This window comes from Echinops telfairi, unplaced genomic scaffold, assembly GCF_000313985.2.
Source record: "Echinops telfairi isolate 266 unplaced genomic scaffold, ASM31398v2 ScPeMD7_8;HRSCAF=38, whole genome shotgun sequence".
NCBI classification, from domain to species: Eukaryota; Metazoa; Chordata; class Mammalia; order Afrosoricida; family Tenrecidae; genus Echinops; species Echinops telfairi.
The window spans coordinates 15,326,662-15,329,301 of record NW_022103905.1 but is presented as its reverse complement, the minus strand read 5'-3'; positions in this window follow the sequence as shown (position 1 = coordinate 15,329,301).

The window sequence follows — 2,640 nt, the reverse complement described above, 5'->3', positions numbered from 1 at the left end:
ACCCAACAGAACGCACCCTTGGCACCAGGTGTGGAGGGAACGGGGCTGCGAGCGTGGGAAGCGCAGCGCCAAGACCGGCCCGCAAGGGCTGCAACGGGCATGGCGCTCGGTGCAGCTGCTAGCGAGGCCCGGCTTCGTGGATGCACAGGAGACCCGAGCCTTTGCTTTGAGTAAGGAGTCTTGTCGTCCTTTGGATCACGGGAAGTGCCTGTCAGTAGTTGGCCTCTAAGGCCTGTTCCTGGTCCCCCACGTGCCCCCAATCTCTTCATAATTTACATACATGGAGATGGTGTGCCCAGAGTCACACAGGCGTGGAGAGGGGTGCGAGTAGCTTCTGCCAGACACACTCAATCGATGAACCCCAGGGAGCTCTGGTGGGGCTAACTGCCAGCCAGGTTACCCTTTCACGCCCACCAGCTGCTCTCGGAGGAAGATGAGGTGCCTGCTCCCATGGAGCTTTAGGGTCAGGGGAACTATTTGCGGGGTCACTGTGAGTTGGAATAAATAGACTCCGTGCAGGTGGATTTGGGGTTTGTTTGTTTTTATTATCTTAGGCCTTCCTCTGATCTTGGACTCCGGTGATTTCTCAGGTAATTTGGATCCCGTCATTTTGTTTGCATTCTCCCAAATCCAAACCCAAACCCACCCACATGCCCTATCTCAGCTCCTTTGTGGCTCTTCTCTCCATCTGTTCTCTCAGCGCTGGCCTCTAAGGCTCCTGGCATCTGAAGGACTGGCAGGGAGAGGGACCGAGTGGGCAGACACCAGCCTGGCCGAAGGGTTCTTCCCTCAGGGGCGATGGGCCTGCACCTCTCAGCCTGGGAGGAGACCCACACTGACAGCCTGGCCATGAGCTTACAGTTCAGTGGCTCCTGCTGCGTCCTTGGATCACTGCTGATCAGTGTTTAGCCTTTGCAAGTGCTAAACATTATATGATACAGGGTGTGCATCCCGCACCCTTATGCCACTGAAACCTCCCCACAGTTCTCTCAGTTGGATATGCAAGGGAGCTTCTGAAAGTTTGTATGGGGGTGGGGGAGACCACAAACTTTCCCATGGATCTCTGGAAGCCGGCCCCTGTCGATTGTCACCATTCCCAAGATGAGAAAAGGGAAGCTTAAAGGATGAAGTAGAATTGGGGAAAAGGGACAGATACTGCTGACAAGGAAGTTCCAAATAATAAAATGGAGCTTCCCCCCACCCTACTCCCATCCTAGGAGGTGGGGAGTGACTCATTTCTTAAGGAAACAAGCGTGCCAAAGAAAAGGGTCCTTTGTCCCTGGAGGAACCGGCACAGCCCCTTAACCAAGGGGCCTGACATCACCTCGCCAGTGGTGGGTCCTGCGGCTGTTCTCACACCTCACCCATGTTATGAGAACTCTCCTGGGGTGCCTTCCCCCCTATGCATAACCATAGTCTAATGAGAAAATGCCAGACAGACCCATATCCGAGGGCATACGACAAAGTAACTGGGCAGTCCTCTTCAAAGTGGCCCTGCCACAGAAAACAGAGACAACACGAGGGACAACAGATCGGACTCACGAGAGACTGTGACACGGCATCCTGGCGTGGGGCCTGGAACGGAGAAAGGACCTGAGTGGAAAAAAACAATGAAATCCAAATAAAGGCTGCCCTGTGGTTATGTAAGGGGAAGTCCGGTATGGGATATTAGAGGACGCTTTGCAACTCCTCCATAAATCCAAAGTTTCTTCACAATAGAAAGCTAGACAAACAAACAAAAGGCTAAATAGCTTTCCCAACGACACACCCAGTTTTTAAGCAGCTCAGCCAGATTCCCGTGCAGAGCCCTGGTTCTCTAAAGCCCACCCTTGGCTGTGTCTTCAAATGGTGGTACTTACTGCTGACTGAACTCGGAGTGCCCTGGTGCTGGGCACTTTTACACAGTGATCCCAAACGTAAGCTACTCCGTGTTTTATGGCTGTGTTCTGGTTTTCCTTCTGCTGGGGGCTGGTCCACTTGTGGACGGCCGGAGCCTGTTCAGTAGGAGTGACAAAGACCTCCTTGCCTGCGAGTGGATTCTAACTCAGCAAGGCTCGAGGGCAGAGGTGCCAGGGCCGTGCTTTCTCCAGAAGCACATCGCCACCTCTTTCTCCCATGGAGCGCCTGCTGGGGTCGAACCACTGAGCTTTCAAAAAGATTTTTCATTGTGAGTTGGGTCAAGGGGTATAGTGCAGATCATTCGTGTTACATTCACGTTATTTCATCTCACTGATTGCAAGCCCCTCACTTAGCCTACTTCTTCCCTGTGTTGCCTGTTTCCAGTTTTCTTTCCTCGTGAACCCTTCTGAACATTGTCCTTGCATCCATGCTGCTCTTTCGATCTGGTCATTTTTTTTGGCTAGCAGCTGAGTGCTGCTACCAGGATGCCTTTCAGTGGAAGTAACTGAGAAACGAAACCCACTGCCATCAGATTGATTCCAACGTGGGGTGGTGCCACTGACCTTGCAGCTAGCAGCCTAGCACTCTGCGCCAGCAGGGCTATCTGGTGATCTCCCTGGGCTGCTTTAAGGATCCCAGCCTCGTGGACGGAGCCTCTCAGTCCTGAGCCTCCATTGTAAAGGAGCGCTCGAAATGTCCTGGTTGTTGCTGCAATGTGTTTGAATGGCTTCATGGCCATGG